The sequence below is a fragment of the Ostrinia nubilalis genome, chromosome 9, assembly GCF_963855985.1.
Source record: "Ostrinia nubilalis chromosome 9, ilOstNubi1.1, whole genome shotgun sequence".
Lineage (NCBI taxonomy): Eukaryota > Metazoa > Arthropoda > Insecta > Lepidoptera > Crambidae > Ostrinia > Ostrinia nubilalis.
Window position 1 is genome coordinate 11,681,896 of NC_087096.1, and position 17,289 is coordinate 11,699,184.

The 17,289-nt window shown below is 35.1% G+C and overlaps 2 long non-coding RNA genes across 2 annotated transcripts in view; one reads left to right on the plus strand and one right to left on the minus strand.

The window, feature by feature from the left end:
* Nucleotides 1–17,289, minus strand: part of LOC135074673 (uncharacterized) — a 127,164-nt gene that overhangs the window by 74,891 nt on the left and 34,984 nt on the right. The gene's annotated exons all lie outside the window — the stretch shown is intronic.
* Nucleotides 8,716–9,349, plus strand: LOC135075014 (uncharacterized). The gene is made up of 2 exons (XR_010257940.1): nt 8,716–8,930; nt 9,173–9,349. It is a non-coding gene; the product is annotated as an uncharacterized LOC135075014 (long non-coding RNA).

Genomic DNA, 17,289 nt, shown 5'->3' on the forward strand with positions numbered 1-17,289 from the left:
TTTAAACAAATAATCGGTACAATGGACGAAGACGACGCTATTAAATATGGTAACGCCATTCAAACCCTTCAACGTAATGATAAAAAACTTGCATCATTACTTAAGGACAACATCTTAATGACTAGTACGGCACTTTTGCATTACAATGAAACCATAACAGCCATTACCGTAAATGAAGCACGTTTGAATGACGCTATTGAAAATTTGTCAGCTAGTGTTAAGAACCTATCTGTAGTTTCTAATAAGTTAATAATAGAATCCAAAATGGATATAGTCTGTAATGAACTATACTCAAGTTTACTTACTTTATCATTCAAAATTGACGATTTGGTTAATGCAATAATGTTTACTAAAAGTCACTCTCTTCATCCATCTATTCTTACACCAAAACAATTTTATGATGAGTTAATAAATAGTGTCAGAAATTTACCAAAATACCAAGAGTTGCCCATAAGTCTAAGTTTGGAAACTGTTCATAATTTAATAGATGTTTCAAAATTAAATTGTTATTACACTATAAATAAAATTGTTTTTGTAATTAAAATACCATTAGTTCATGGAATTGAGTATAATCTGTATAAACCTTTACCGATACCAGTACCACATAATAAAGAAAATCCAGATACATTTGCCATGATTGTGCCTTTCTGTAATTATGTAGCTGTAAGTAGAGATAAGTTAACATATGTATGTAGCAGAGATATTGGGGAATGCGCTAAACCAAATAACCAAGTCTATATATGCGGCGATCTAAACGTTTTGTCTGTACAACATACACCTATTTGTGAAACTGAAATGTTATTAAAAGTAGTAAATAAATTGCCGCAACAATGTAAATCAAAGTTAATTTATGGTCAAATAGACATCTGGCAAGAATTGAAGGGCAACCGATGGATATTTGTTGAAAGTGAACCTACTAAACTTACCGTAGAGTGTGGTTCCCAAGTTACAGAGACTAAATTATCAGGTACAGGCATCCTTAATTTACAATCTGGATGTATTGCCTTTTGCAAGAATAGAGAATTAATTGCTAAATCTAATTTAAATTTTACAATAAATATAAAATATTCAGATTTTAATTTAATTAAAGATAACTGTTGCAATGTAGAAAAGCTTAAATTGTTACAAGAAAAAACGAAACCTCTTAAATTAACTGATGTTAAATTGAAAAAACTTTTAACTGTCGATAATAACCAGATAGTAACAGATGTTGATAAAATTTTAAATGAACCTAGCCCATTAATTGAATATGATTCGCATTACCCCATTCTCACTTATTGTGTAACTATTGTAATCTTTATAATTTTAATTTTTATATTTTATAAAAAGCTTATTAGTAAATGCCCGAAATTTAGTTACAAGGTTGGAAATAACTCTAATAGTAATGATAATGATTCGGAAAATGCTCAAGAATTAGCAGAAATACCTGCTCCAAGAATTAGAATATTATCCTGAAACTTCGCAAATAGCGTAAGTTTCATCTTAAACGGGGGGCTGTTACACCTTGAAAATGTTGGCTAAACTGCTGTATTGCCATCATAACCTGCAGAGTCAGCATTTTCACGATGCAGCGAGCCTGAACCTCCAGTTCGGAGGCGCAGTTCAGACCGGGCATCCATCCAGTAAGGACCTCTAACTTTCGGGCATTCAAAATAGAGTCAGTTCGGATATTCAAAGTAAATTCTGTGTTTAAAGTAAACGTATTTCAGTTAATAAAAAATAATTGTTTTTTAAAAAGACATTTTAATATCCCGTCATAACAGAACGAACGAACGAAAAATTATAAAACTTCATGAAAGTTAAAATTACAAGTAAAGAACAATCTTGCATCTTTTGATTTTATTTGAGTAATTTACACTGACAACGCTTTACTCTGTCATGCTATTATAAAGAAAGCTATCACAATGTACTTTTAACGTTACATGTTGGTAGACTAAAAGGTACTTACACAGTCATTCTATTCATGAAGATTGATGCCTGAAGCATTGTGGTTACTTAGTCAAACAAAGGTTTCGGTAAAAATACTGATGTATTTTTAGACCGACAGTGGAAAGTCAGAATCTATATTTATAAAAGCGAAAGGTCACTGTCTGACACATACACTCATCACGAAATCTCAAAAACTACAAATGTTAGGAGTCTCAAATTTCCTTTTAGATCATAATATAGGTGCTCACTAAGAACGGATTTTACGAAGCTCCACCCCTAAGGGGTTAAACGGGATCTACGCGTACGAAGTCGCGGGTGGCCGCTAGTAGCGTATAGATGTCAATTTGTAATTTTGAAGAGTATACTTTCCGCGTGCTTTGCTCGGAGTTTCCCTGCGTGATCGAATCAGAAATGAGGAGATCCACAGCCCGCAGAATTACTCAAATCAAGTGGCAGTGGGCAGGGGTCTGAAACCAACTTATTCACCAATACCATAATTTGCCAATTCAAGCCATCAATCATAGGTACACAACACACTGATATTTTAGAAGGCTCTCGGGGCTCGCAGAGCTGATGGCCGATGGGGCAGAAAAAGTAATAGGATATATTTATTAGTAGGAACTTTTATTTCCAATGTATTTCATTGCGTTCACGTTACAACCTGAAAACAATTTCCACGTTTTATCAAAATAAAAACCTTTTAAAAGCTTCGCAAAGCTTTTACAACGGTCTGGTAAATACTTGACGGGCTGATTACATAAGTGTTGCATTATTTCAGAGATCCTGCCTCCCAGTTAAGAGGATCAAAATGCAGCGTAGGTGGAAACTCGTTTTGTTTCGTACAGACAGTAAACCAAGCTAAACACTGTAGTACCTATTCTTATTCTGATATAATAGAGGCTATTTTGTAACAAAAAATGGGTATTCTTGTGCTTTCGTCTCTACATATTCCTCCATCATAGAGCAACAGCTTGTTGTAGCCTCTAAGCTTCGAACACAATACGTATACGGTATACTCAGCATTAGCAAGCAAATATCTATTCAGAGCATTTGAACCAACATTGGAAGTAACGAGCCAGCGCAAATACACAAGCAAATGTTTGCACAAACATAGGCTTGAGGGCGATCTACACCTCAAGATTGGATTCAAAGCATTGTAGGTATGTAATGTATTACAAATAAGTACAGTTTACTGTAAGTATACCTATGGGGCCGGGCTCTGCCAATTTCCTTTTTCCAATAGATAAAACATTGTGATTCAATAAATTATTTGTAGAATTATTATTTTGAAATAATAATGCACCTTAAAGATTATGAGCAGCAGAAATCTCCAATCTTTACCATCAAGTTTAGTTTAATATTGTGTATGTCGTTTTATCGCCGGTGCAATATATTTAAGCAATAGGTAAAGAAATTTCAGTTTATTATTGTCTCCTCTGAGCGTCAACCATAATCATCATCATCATCTCAGCCATGACTCCAATGTCAACCATAAATTCAATGTAATCTCCAAAAAATTGCTCACTAAGCCTCACGCTCATATCGTACGGATGCAGTCCGTATAAATCGTCCTTCAACGTAAACACTATCCCACCAAAAACATTCTGTAAAAAACTAGCCAAGTCTCGATGGAGCTGCTTGTTTATCTCTAAAAAGTAATGAAATCTAGACAAAGTCGTGCCAAGTCTATGGTTCCTTACTGCGATTTCTTTATTATTATAGTTAATGTTGTGTGACTTGGCCGTTGAAGGGTACAAAACGAGGTGCTCCATGACACCATTGCACCAATCTGTCGCTAGAACCGCTACCCATTGACGATGGAAAATTGCCACTTGGAAAACTTTGATTCAGCAATAACCAGTCAATTGTAGGTTTAATAAAGCTGCGTAGGTATTTCAATAATACTTATGTATGATTATCTTAATAAAGATTGTTCAACGGCCAAGTCACACAACATTAACTATAATAATAAAGAAATCGCAGTAAGGAACCATAGACTTGGCACGACTTTGTCTAGATTTCATTACTTTTTAGAGATAAACAAGCAGCTCCATCGAGACTTGGCTAGTTTTTTACAGAATGTTTTTGGTGGGATTTCACTTCTTTTTGTAGAACGTGGCAAAATTATTTAACGTCGTCGTTTTATCGTCATTTTTTTACGATATTAAACACAAATAAACTCAACGACCTTTAAAATGGACAACGAACCAGAATTGTTTTAATAACATAACCTTAGCGAACCTTACAATATAATAAACGAATTCAACGAAATGCAAATTACACAACATTCAACTTAATCGACGACTTTCTCTAGAAAGGAAAAAAATCTGGACACCGCTTGCTAGTGCTAGCGCCATCTAGCGGTGAGCGATACAGGCGAACACCACGGTGCCGGAGTAGTATTGATTATGAATGTGGTGTTACTCCAGATCTTCGATTTTCCTAGTTTTTATAGTTTTCCCTTTATGTGGCCATTAAACCCTAACTCTGTACCAAATTTCAGCTCTCTGAGTTTATGGGAAGTACTAGTTCTATTTTGATGATCATCAGTGAGTGAGTGTCGTAAATGCGAAACTTTGCTTTCGCTTAACTTCGGAACTAAATGACCTACAGACTTGAAATTTTGGATTTTAAGTATGTGATTATAGCTTACTAGATGACGAAAATTTCTGCGTTGTGGTCTTATCCAGAGGTTCTCAAATAGGGGTCTGAAAATGCGGCGAAATGGTTCCAGTAAAGGATGGTACGGCAGTGTTTGCTTCGCGCTCGACTTGGCGGGGGCACTGCCGTGCCCCCAGATCCAGGTGAAGCTCGGCTGGGGTCGCGGTATCGGCCTTCCTGCCAGCAGTTGCAGTATTCAGTTTCCTGCACTGCCGTCCGCAACTTATCTCTGGGCTTGGATGCACGTGAAATATAATTTTACAGGGAAACGGTCAATGCTGCTGGATTTATTTAAAGTTCGCAGAAAACATAAAACGGTATCAACCGGTGTCATCTGTTCAAACTTTGAACTTTTTACATAGTAGGTAAGTAAAAATCCCTTTTTAATCTTACTCGTGATGCATCGGTGTTATTTGGATTAAGTACACATATTTTGATTGGATAAGAGATAAACTATAAGATTTTAGGACTTAAAAGCCTTTGGCACGAGGAAGGTTGACTTCAAATGAAATGGGAAAAAGTCACTCATGCAGAAAAAGCATCTCTATGTAAGTTTTTAAAGTCTTATCAAGTACGAGTACTATTAAGTTCTGCTCTTTTGCATTTATAATAAAACTAGCTATCCGCCCGCGGCTTCGCACGCATGAAATTTTGTCTGTCACAGAAAAACTTAATCGCGCGCGTCCCTGTTCCAAAAACCGGGATAAAAACTATCCTATGTCCTTTCCCGGGACTCAAACTATCTCTATGCCCATCAAAATCGGTTTCAGTGGTTTAGGCGTGAAAGCAAGACAGACAGATAGAGTTATTTACTATACTATACCTATTTTACTACTATTATTTTGTGTTACAAATATTTAATATTCTAGAAAAATATACAAGAATATAACCGGAAGTGCGATTGAACCTTCCACTACGGCCAGTCTCTCACCTCTGCCCTCTTGTAAATTACGGGCACATTAACGAATTCCTTTCATTGCTTGACACGTCCGCCGGGACCTTGAGCCCGCACTTAATACGGGTAGGAGCTCTTTACGACTTCTTTGAACAAAACAGCTTCTCCAGGTTTCGGGGTTCCGTAGGCAAATAAATCAAGGGCCGAAAGTAACTTGCAAGTTACAATCTGTTGAGTTAAGGAGTTGTTTTGTCGCTTTTTGCGTTGGATTAAAGACGTAACACATTATTTGCGGGTTCGAATCTCGCCTCCGCTATTAATGTGGTGAGCCCACTCGTAAAACAAGCATTTTAGCTTACCACGAGGGGTTAATAATATTATTAGTAATTTGTATTTGGAAATTGCTAGTATTCTTAAAAAAATATAGTTGTAGTCAATTCGATGCAAAATAACCCAACTGATTTTGTTTCGGATAAATGAGGTCCACTGCTGGACAAAGGCCTTCCCCAATGATTTCCACAAGGACGGAGCAAGCTCAGATTGGGCGATTGGGCTGACACCACGATGTAGAAAAAGAAATAGCATCAAATATTCTCATTTTGCTTACGAGTTACGTAGATTTTATTAGAAAGAAACCCACGATTTATTTTATTTCATTTAAATCAGCTTACTTAAGTCAACACCTTATCAAGCCTTTGTTACCTCACCGTTCGCTTTACCGTTTTCTATTCCCAACGTTTTACGAGTTTTGTACTATACACCTTTTATTTCGGTGATCGAACGTGTTTCGTTTACTCTGTCAATGGTAGCGCTGCAATTGGTTCTACGGTATTTATTTGACTGCTCGAACGTCATGAATAAAGCTAACGATCAAACTAGTTTGGGCAAATGTGCTCTAACTTTTTGCAGGACGGTCGCTGAATTTTGATTAGACTTCACTCAGATTATGAATTGAGATATGAAGTAAGTTATTTTTTTTGTAGGATTAAGTCCAAATCAAAAATATGGATTTGCCAAACAACTAAGCTGATTAATACTGTGAATGAAATGGCAGTACCATGTCTGATTTAATTTACTAAGCTGACATATAGGATTAAAACTGATCCAAATTCAGAATAAAAAACGACCAGAGTAAAACCCTGTTCACGTAGCGTTAATCATCTAAGCCCGATAGAGCGCGATTCATAACGCCGGGCGCGTATTTATAATGCAAGCGATATTTACTTTACTCAGAACACTATGCTTTGATGCTGGGGTTCTCAAATGTTTGTCCGGAGCCCCTATTTTTAATTTTTAAATGTCAGATTTTAAAAATTTAAGTAAACAATTAGAATAGACTTTTAAGTTTATTAGACCCTCCATTGTGGTAATTATTAGTAATATTATATCTAAACATGATTGCGTCATATTTCTTTTTGACTTAATATTTCATGACGTAAGTAGAAAGAGCCTGAATATTCAGATCGAAAGATTATTGTGTCATTTTATGGTAAAGTATATCCATTGTTTTTGAGCCTTTGGTAGAAACTTAGTTGAATCAAGCGAGATATTTTAGTACGTTTTATTTATTAGGGTACAAGCCCTAATTAATTACTTCAACGTTTATTATTGAGCTCCTTAACCCACTTGTTACTAGCGTTTGATATACGGATCAACATAAAAATTAAATTATTATAAACAATGAGGGTGGTTTCTGATAACATTGTTTATGTTAAACGATTGCTGTGGGGTCCCTTTGTCCATCAGAAGTGTTCTGTTCTCCATTGGGTGTCACATTTCACTTGTAAGCGTTTTGTTGTTTTCGTAAATTTTTCGATGACTTTTTCAAGGTGAATACAAACATGATAAGTATTTATTCTAAAGTATTTATTGCCGAAATATGAAAGTTTGTAGCCCACTTTTTGTAAATCAATAACACAATTATAAACATTTTTATAGTAACTGTTACTAATTCAACGTTAAACTTAGTGATCCGTATAAGGAACGCTAGTAATATGAACTGCGGTACATTGTTGTTTTAGCGCCTGCCTTCGAGGCCCTTTCCTTGAAATGAAATCATTGAAGAACTGGAGAAAAATGAAGATGAGTGTATCCATAACTCAATCACAATTTTCCCGCCGGAAAATCCGGAAAATTGTAATGGTGACTTAACCAAAGAGAACTCTGGTGATAAAAATAAAGTGTCAATAGATTTGCCTGGATTACAAATGAGAGCCCACGTAGAAATCACTAGAGAATTCTTCATCCAGTGATGATGAAGAAGACTGCATCCCGTTAGCTTAGATAGCCAATTATGCCCTAGACAGGGTCAGTCATGTTTAAAGATATGAAGAAATTATTGCTGGTAAATGAGATGATTTAGTGTGGTTACAGTTGCTTTAAATGCATTGAAAATTGCGCCAACTGTCAAAACCAAGAGATTTTCTCCGCCACATAAACAGAGTAGAAATATTTTAACATCTCAAATTCAGTGACAACACACAGTTTTTATGAAACTCACGCTTTGCTACAAATGCAATGTTTTTTGCAAGAAATATAATTATTACCCTTTATCCCAAAAAAATTTTAGGGCATAATATACAGTTCACACTACTGGAATTAAATTTGAAAAATAATAAATTTAACTCTAATTTGTTTTTTATTAATGAATATTCCATATTTTATGCAAATACTTTAATAACTTACGCAATACGCAAGTCGCAAAGAGTATGTATTATCTCTAAGTTCATACAAGTGGCCGTACATATTACTAGCGTTCCGTATATCAAACACCATTTTCCAGCGTTTCCGTAAGACCAATATTTTTTTTTGTATTTTTCCTGTTGCCTTGATGCATTAAACAGCCGATATATGCAAAATCACAGGAATCGTAAGAAAAAAGGGATATCCGTAACAACTGGGTTAACGCCCCTTAAAATCCACTAATCATTGAGAAGTTTGAGAAACAGAGCTTTAAAGCTACGTGTTACATACCATTATATGCTTTGGCATGTGTGCAGTTTCCACCTGGCTTGCTTCAGTACATAAGTGTGTGCCTTTTACCAGCAGTGCTCTTTATTCGAAACTTTTGAGACGATATTATGCATAATGATGGGTTGAATATAAAATAAAGTTAATTGAAAATATTTTTAAAGTTTTTATGAAGTTCTTATTAACTTTTGGTCGTAACTAACTCAACTGAGTTTTCAATTACTTAAGGTATAATATTCAATTACTTCATGATTAAATTCTCGTGTAGGGTCAAGGAGGCAACAGTGACTCGGTCGGCTACAGTGGCTCAGTCATGTTTCGACCTGAAGGCATAGGAATATATATTTGTCTCTTTTACCGATTCAAAGGTCTTGGTACCCGAACACGTTTAAACCAGTTTGCTCGCCGGTCAAGTGCCGTGCGGAAGGGTGAGGGAATGTTTTTTGTTTTCGCGCCCACTAAATTACATTCTAAGGTGAGTTTCGATTGTTTTCATATCTTTGTTTGTTGCTATAGGTAATAGCCGTTATATTTATCGGATAGTAGGTCTTGTATCAATTGTCTTTAATCCGAATTTTGACTAATTTGTTTTACATCTTGGTTTTTTTGATCAAATATTTACAAAATGGCGTAGAAGTACACAGTGACTCAATTTAATACTTTATACGAATTCAATATTTTTATAACTTTAAATCGAATTTTGTTTTTTATTTACAGAATGCCACGGAAAAAAACCGACAGAAAAATAGGGAAGAAATAAATAACGAAGAGATTGAGATGACTTAAGATCTTATAGGTAGCAATAAAAGTACTAAGAGTCGTGTTGAATTGTTGATTATAATAAGAATAGCTTGTGCAGTTTTGTTATTATTTCTAATAAAAAACTACGCGGAATGGGCATTTTCTTTTCATATAAATACTGCCGTACCACGTTAATACTGTGTACCACGGTAGTGAGTCAGTGTGTACACCTAGTAGTCCACAGTGGCTCAATTATCATTTTTTTGTTTTAGGTTCCTACTTTGACATAAGTAGTAAATAATGTAGAATCATGAGTGCTCAGTTACAGTTCAATAGTGTATCTAAAATGTGAGCAAATTTTAGGCCAATATTAAAGCGATATCTATTTTTATTAAGCTTCGAAAAAAAAGTGAGTCACTGTTGCCTCCCTGACCCTACACATATAACATAGTTCTAATGAAGTTCATAATAATATACAAAACAATTTGTGTGGAACTAATATAATCTTATGAATTATAGAGCTTCTATAGACCACAATAATAATTGTTTTATTTCTGTATACGAATGGAGTTTCTGGAGGGATGCCATAACGCCGGTATAAGAACAAATTGCTAGATAGATAAGCGTGGTATGTGGAGTAGTCTTTGTATTAGTTAATATGAAATGGCTCGTTAAGCTCATTTCTCTTTTTATGTATTTGTCCAGTGTAAAGATAGGTAAGACGTATTGTTATGTACAGTCGCGGAATGAAAAGGTTCGTCACCTTAGTGTCGGTTTTCGCTTGCACTAGGTACTGTAAGAGTCAAACCTGCCAACATAACAGTGCAAGAAACAGTGCTGCTAACATTTAAATAAATATGACGTTTGCTAACGAATAAGGTTTTGCTTGTTTATTTTTCTATCCCATCAGTGCAATGCAATAATGACATTGACCAATTGACAATAGTCTTTTTATTTAATAGAAATAATAATGGCAGGTTGAACCAACAAGAAGGTTTTAGTTTATCAATCATAATAATCTTCTTGACAAGATAAATCGTCAAACAACTTTGATCTGAATAATTTTGAACTTTACTGACGAACAGTTAAAGATTATTTTCTCTAACTCGAGATTATTCTGTAACATAGTTTCAAAAGGTAATATGTGCTCGCGATTCGTTGAAGGAATCAATTTGAAAACTGACGAACCTTTTCATTCCGCGACTGTACACTGGACAGTGAGGCTTAGTAATAAGGCAGGTGCACACAAAGAGTGAAGTTACTTCGTTTCTAGTTTAATTAAGATGTTATGTCGTTACTTATGCTTATAACCGAAAAATAAACTAAAAATGCTGATCTTAGGGCATAAAAGTAAATTGAGCCATCTAGATGCTGTAGGTCATAAAGACTGATACCTACGTTACCAGGGCTTTGAACTTAGTTTTTACAGCCTACGGGTGTATGCTATAAAAGAACGCACATTTAGATATTCAAATCTATGACTTAAGTTTTCAGTATCTACTCGGGTATGAAAAACTAAACATCCAAAAATCCTTCACCCAAGGATATCCAAACAAGAATAAATAAGTAATCCTGCATCAGTACGGTACGTTGTCTGTCAGTCAGTCAGTCACAGTTTATAAGTAACAGATTACTCCAGACTCCAGTGTGTTTCATTTTCCCAATTCCTTTTGTGTATTCCTGTCAGCCGCAAGACTTTTTATATTATAAGAGCCACAGCACACGATGCGTTGCGGCGCCGCACCGCAATGATTTCGTCATATAGCGCGACGCGGCGCCGCACTGCTCGTGTGTCCGCCAAAGATTATTTCTATTAAGCTTCAACCAAACCAACGCGTGCAGATTGCCGACGCGATCATAGGCCAATGACAGGACACGCGTCCTGGGCACACTGGGCGACAGTCGCGACTCCGCCACTCAGTCGCGACGATAAGCTAATATAAAATATGAAATTGACAAGAATAGACACGAAATCGCCCAGTGTACGCCTACACTAAGACGACGCAGCGACTCCGCTACGGCGTCGCACCGCCGCCGCCGCAACGTATCGTGTGCTTTGGCTCTTACAACCTGTTAAGTTTCCCCAGACATAAGACATGTGTAGGCATCCGCGTAATGTCTGTGATTCGCCAGCTGACTCCGAAAAAGGTTCGTAAAAAGGATCCTACAAACATTCGTCGGTACAGGGAAACGCTCTTAGCGGTTTTTCCAGAAGTTTCGTGATTCGTGTTGCAATTGTCCTGAATCATATTTATGAAAATACCCTTTTTAATTTATTTTGGACTGACCTTGAGCTGTAGTTTTGCACGAGCCTTTTGAACTTATGGTTTAATTAAATTACGATGCTGAATAATAATGATGATCTAACCAAAGTTTCACTACTAAAAGTACATTGATAAAAACACACTTAAACATAAAACTACTCGAGTTTTTTTGAACGAAGTTCAGTTACATAATGAAACGAAAAAAAAGAGTTCAATTTATGGACTGCTGCACCAGTGCTGCCAAAATATTGGCAAATTATTGGCAGCACTGGTTACTACAAGCATTTTGGCACTTATTTTTTTACAACATGTTCTAAACTCCACCGTAAAAGGTTAAACCCACCATGAACTTTTAAAGCTATCGCAGTACGCGCGGTTTTATAGAGCAAAAAGCTCAATCCCTGCTTTTAATAAATAACGAGGTATAAAACATAATAGCATACAGTCGGACCAGGGCCCGTATTTCTACAATAATATCATTTTATTGTGCTCCAAAGAGTTTTCAAGAGAGCGCAGGATCGAATTTATGAATGGTGCCCGAAATAAGTTTTGTTTGCAGCTGGAATATTTTAGCTGGGGCTTGTTTTTCATTGGTTTATTCCGTACGTTTATTTCTGAGTTAAACCGTGGACAGACGGACTGATAAAATTAGCGAAACTAGAGTTCCTTGTTGTTTTACTACGACTCCTGAAAAATAGTACTAACTTATAGAAAATAACAACACAAGTTGTGGGATTGTGAGATTGTTCAATTGAAAATAATGGTTTTAGTCGTTCTTCATTTTAATAAAATCGTCTTACAAAATCATACATCTTTTCGCAAACAGCTAACGTCATCTAAAACCAATTCTGACATCTCACCATAAAGAACGTAATTAAAAATAAAAACTAAACCAAACTCCTTGTAAAAGTTAAACCTTTGAAATGAAAATTAATGTTTTTAATTTTCTGTGAAAACCCACTAGCAAATTAGCACTAGAAAATTAACATTATACTTACCATACGTGGGTAATGTTTATTTACTTTGCTTATAGTGTGATTTTAATGGAATAACATTTTGTACCTAATAAAACCTAGGTGTTGTTTTAGGAAACACTCTTTTGTATGAAATAACAATGCAATATTGCCATGTGCTTCAACAAATAAGTACGTAACAGATAGGGCTTTAACACAAATCTCTCCAAACTAACACGTTTAACAAACTCGTTAGAAATTAAGTAACAACTAGCTAACAAGTAACAAGCTGACCTGATTCTGTTAACGAGCCGAGGGCCGGTAAACAAAAGTCCATTGTTGACATGATAATCGCGGCTCCAGATAACTGCAGATAGTGCCCTACTTACCTATTGTATTGGGTTTGCCTTTGCACCCCTTCGAGACGTTTCTAGCGGTGCAGAGATTAGCTAACTGTTATATAGTTGTGTGATGATAATTGTTTGTTGAATATAAACCACGGTATACAGGGCAGAATTTTGTAATGCCACCTGGAGGGAAAGTATACTTAATACTGTAGGTAGATAATTTTACTCAAAGAAAACATTCCTTTATTTTTGAAAAAAATTCGAAAATTTACCACCATGCCATACAATTTTCTGTAAAATTACAATAATTTAAGATTTCATGGTTTTTCTTTCATTTGATTTATCAATTTTGTTTGAGAGATACTTAACCATAACGTTCGATGCAATAAAAAATACAGGGTGTAATTTTCAACATATTTTAGTTGGTTCGATTCCCAAGTGTAGCAAGCAAATTTTTGGAAATCTTTGAATGCAGTTTTATTTCTTTTCAAAAATAAAGGAATGTCTTCTTTGAGTAATATTTTCTATCTACAGTATTAAGAGCACTTTCCCTTCAGGTGGTATTACAAAATTCCACCCTGTAGATTTCCACGTCTGCTTGCAGACTGAATACATGGTAATATGTAATTAAAACTAGCTTTATGATCTGCTTTGTGAAACTTGCATGTGATAATTATGTAATCTAGCAAATAAATAATTAAATTGGCTAGCATTTGCATCTCGGTTGTGATTGTAACCTGCCTCTTATTGTGTATCGCATCAGCAATTTTGCTGATAAGTTTTTATGTAGTTGATGAGGGCAAGCAAAAACACACCAATCCAAGTGCAAGTTAATATCATTGGATATTATTTTTATTTTTTATGAATGTCCTTAAATACATGAAAACGAAGGTACCAAGGTCTAAACAATTATGTTATCAATCAAGTTATATCACCGAAAATTAAAAATTATTTGTATTTTTTCAGAGTAAGTAGGTACCTAGAAATTCAGTAGCAATTAATAACTAAGCTTATTTTCCAGTAGCTTTATTAAATTTTATAGTAGGTACTACTTATTTACATTTCATTATCACATGAGCCAGTACCAACTCATCAACAGTCTGAATCAATTCGTTTGCGTAAGTACTTAGTGCTCGACCATGCTAGCGGGATTTAATTTAATATTATTGGCGAGCGTGTATTTTCAGCTTGACTATAAAATATTCCATTTAATCCCATTATGTTTTGAAACCGTCAATATTGCCTGCGTAGGAAAGCTTTCAGTGCTTTTCAGAGAAGTAGTGAATGCAATTGTTGAAAATAATTTTAAATGCCAATATGCGGAGATAGGAAAAACATGGTACTATTGAACACTTTCTGGATTCGGGAACACGTATAACACAATACACAAAGACGATAATAGTAACTATAAGATGGCGGGAGATCGTGCGGAAAGCTGTTGCCACTGCAACCGATGTGAACGCCTAACTTGACCACGACCGCGACTAAAAAATTAGCTTTTCTATAAACCACAAAAATACTATTCAGAAAGAGTCAAAGGGTATTTCCAAATCATACTTAGGCTTTGTAGTCTGTAATTCGGTATATAAAAAGCTCGAAAAGTTTGTTATCGGGGCCTCGGTTATTACAGATCGATAACAAAAGGAAAAAAAAATAACAATAGGCTCTTTTCTCGCGTTAAGTAGGTATCTGAGGACTTGTCCAAGAGGGCGAATTCGTTGCGAATATCTTCGCGCGAACACGAGCGTACAGTCTAATTTTTTAGAAATCAGCAGAAATGTCATTAAACATGGCCAACTGACATAAAAATATTTTTAGTCTGTGAACTAGTGATGCGACAAAACCTCTCGTTAATCGCGAAGTGAAATTATTGTAGTACTTGCGTATCATCGCCGGGTGATCGTCAAAATACTAAAAATATGCAACAAAGTCGCAACATTGAATGTGAACTAATTATGAAATTTTCGAGAACAGGAAACAAACTGTATGCACAGATGTAATCAAAAAACACACTGGACAGTAAAACAATCAATGATATCCGTAAAGATATTAAACTTCAAATAGTTGCAAAAAGTTCTGTTTGACAGTGTTGCTACTAGTGACATCTCGCTCGCTCAGTTCATTGTTGCTCTATTCCGCTAGGGAAGTAATTTAAGATGCTATCAATGAGGGTTTTCGCGATTGAAAAATCCGCCAGATGGCAATACGTAGACGCGAGGTCTAAATGCTGTATGATTGGTTATTTTTGACATGACATTGACAGATATATGTCAAAATCCACAAACAACAAACCAGCATTTGGACCTCGCGTCTACGTATTGCCATCTGGCGGATTTTTCAATCGCGAAAACCCTCATTGAAAGAAGATTTTTATTTTATTTACTTATATAGGAAAATAAGCAATGGAACAATACGTAAAAAGTAAAATAATTTCGTTTAAATAAAACCGACTAAAAATTAAACTGACTCCGAAAAAGTATACACTAAAAGTATAAAAATAATTTTACGTTATTTCCAATATTGTCGAAGTTTCGCTGGAAAACTAAACAAAGTATCGTATATTTTTTATTTAAAATTAATCAGTAATCGGAATAAGTGAATACTTAAAATAATATCGATTAAATTTACAGATTATTGTCTATGACTCACAGGTTACAGCACTGATGTGTCAGAGACAAGTCATAGACAATATGGAGATAACACATGATTTTAAACGTCAAGTCAATTTGACAAGTCTCACAAATTTTCATCGTCCTCGTATTTTGCTAAAATAATTTGTTTCAAAGATTGATTTCAAACTTGTATAAACGTGAAAAGAAAGTTGGTTTCATGGGCTTGTTAAATAATGAGTATGATATTATGAATACGTAAGTGATTATGGTGTAATTGTGTATGAAAGTGTTTGTTTACATCTCTGCTGGATTCTAAAAAATCAAGGTAGTATGACGAGATCAAAGGCCTGTCCAGGATGGCGAATTCGCCGCGAATCCTATGCGCGTACACGAGCATATTTTATGACGAGATTTACGCGCGAATTTTCAACTCGCGGGTGTCTTTAATAATATTTTAATGTTGTTGGTTCCCAGACAAATTAAGTACGGTTGGGGACAAAGCAATGCCGCTAAAACTTTGCTAGTGTTAAATATTAACAAAACCCACAATTTAATGCCAGGTCGGGTCTCCAAAAAGTTTGCCTTTCCAGAGATATTCTCGTCATTTTGATAAGCTTCCATATCATAGCATAATCCACTAATCCCGGTTTCAAATTTCAGATCACGCGCGTTACATTTTGTTTTATAAAACGCATGGACGCTTGAACATATTTACGTACATGGGTGAATTTGTTTATTTTCAATTACAACAGTCTGAAACTCTGTTTAAATAATACTCAAAAATACTCATTCATCGAATAGGTAGTAGGTAGTTCAGAATTTAATTAAGTTTTAGATCTAGTCTGTTTGGTGAAACCCTTTATATTTTAGATAGAAACAATATTCGCTCAATCTAACAAGATTTTATCTGAAATTCATGCATATTTATACACATTCTTTCACTTTTTTACCCTGTTCATATCTAGTAGTGAACAAAACATTTATATCCAATGAAAAGCGAAAAGAAAACCTGATAGTAACGAGTTGAGCTCACATGTAAAGAGCGGAATAAGTAGCTTACCGACCACAATACAATTTTAGAACAGAAATTCCATTTTAAAATAAAAGTTCACCGTATATTCTTCTTTTTTTCTTTGTTTGAGGCAACATTATTGAAAGTATCAAAATAATTAGCAGCAAAATTAAATAAAAAAGTATCTATTGTAGAATTACCGATTTGCTACTTACAAATGTTATCTGAAAGCTTTTACACAAAATCCTAATGAATTTATAAATTAACACGTAAGATTCTAAGAAACATTATTCCTTAGTAACGATAAAGAATAGCATGATAAGTCGTCAATGGCTCGTAAAAATGGTCACCAACACTGTTACATATTAAAATTAACAGTAACGCTGTCGCATATTGAAAAAGAGAAAAGAAATAACATTAATACCTACGATATACCTACTGCTTTAGTTTGTGTACTGTGGACAGTACAAATCACTATCAGTGTGGGATGCTCCATAATCTAACAGTCTATGAATCCGCGCGAATGATGAAGATAAACTGGAAACACTTTCGCCGAGCGTCGGCTTTGCAATCGAATTTATTGGGGATATAAACTAGATTTTGGAATCCCAAACGCTATCGCGTTAAAAATATAATTACTCCGGATCCCTAGTTCCGTCACCGAATGAATTGTAGGCAGGTAACGCTCGAGTGTGCTTAAATCAATAATGATAGACGATTTAGTAAGTTATAGCATAGAGATTGCGTTCTCAAAGTTACAGTTGAATATACTATGAAGTCTGGCTGTAAAGATGCTTCTGTATATTAAAGTTTTGTATTTCAATTTTCTATACGCCAGCCACTCGGGTTATTTCGATTTCATACAGTTCTTCCAATTTAACATTTTCATCGGGAGTTTGTAGCCA